Source organism: Camelina sativa, unplaced genomic scaffold (genome assembly GCF_000633955.1).
Source record: "Camelina sativa cultivar DH55 unplaced genomic scaffold, Cs unpScaffold03137, whole genome shotgun sequence".
Classification (NCBI taxonomy): Eukaryota; Viridiplantae; Streptophyta; class Magnoliopsida; order Brassicales; family Brassicaceae; genus Camelina; species Camelina sativa.
The window spans coordinates 1-888 of record NW_010924242.1 but is presented as its reverse complement, the minus strand read 5'-3'; the positions used below and the strand labels follow the sequence as shown (position 1 = coordinate 888).

At 36.0% G+C, this 888-nt stretch overlaps 1 long non-coding RNA gene across 1 annotated transcript; it reads left to right on the top strand.

The window, feature by feature from the left end:
• Positions 1 to 717, top strand: LOC104774491. Its single transcript, XR_765364.1, has 2 exons — positions 1 to 86; positions 307 to 717. It is a non-coding gene; the product is annotated as an uncharacterized LOC104774491 (long non-coding RNA).
• Positions 718 to 888: the final 171 nt, after the last annotated feature.

Genomic DNA, 888 nt, shown 5'->3' with positions numbered 1-888 from the left:
TTGAAGAAACCAAAAAGCAAATCCGAATCTCCGAGAGCTCCGATCATAGTCTCTTATTTTCCCGCTGGTTCGAACCTCTCCCGACTGTAAGTGTCACATAGAAGAGAAGATAAGATGTAGTGTTGGGAGGTCTTCTTTTGTTTCTTTCTTTTGTTTGATAAAGAAGAGTTGGGATGTTGACATGTTGTTTGTCGCACGAAGGCTTTATTTTTTGGTTCATCTTTTTGTTTTTTTGTTTTTTTTAAATTATGTACATATAGACCAATTTGGTTAATAGCTTCATATATGTATGCTTTGTGTATTCAGACCAGATTAATGTTTATATACATGTGTTTGTATAAAAATGTTGAGCTCCATACGCTAAAAGAAATGCTGAAAGAGTATTATTACCACTATAATTTATCTTCTCTGCTCTAGACGTTTCCAACATTTTTGGAATTCACTGATGGCACAACACACTCTTAAAGCATAAACCACCACGAGAGAAGTCCAGAAAAATTTGGGCTTTAATAAAGTCTTGTTTGGTTCGTAGCCGCAAATAATAAAAGCCCATCAAGACAAGAAGACAGAAGAAGACAAGTGGTTTAAAGTGGAAGTTATCTTTCCCACGTGGTCTTTAAAAAAAAAAAAAGAGAGAAGAAGATGAGATGATGAGAGTAAGCAAAGTGTTGTGAAGACTTTTTAGAAAAGTATAGAAAAAAAAAGAAAAAAAAAAAAGCAAGAGAGACTACTGTGTGTGGTATTCAAAAGTCGAAAACCCTAAGAAGTGGATTTGATGGGAGCTGTATCGATGGAGTCGCTTCCTCTAGGTTTCAGATTCAGACCTACAGATGAAGAGCTCGTTAATCACTACCTTCGCCTCAAGATCAACGGACGTCACTCTGATGT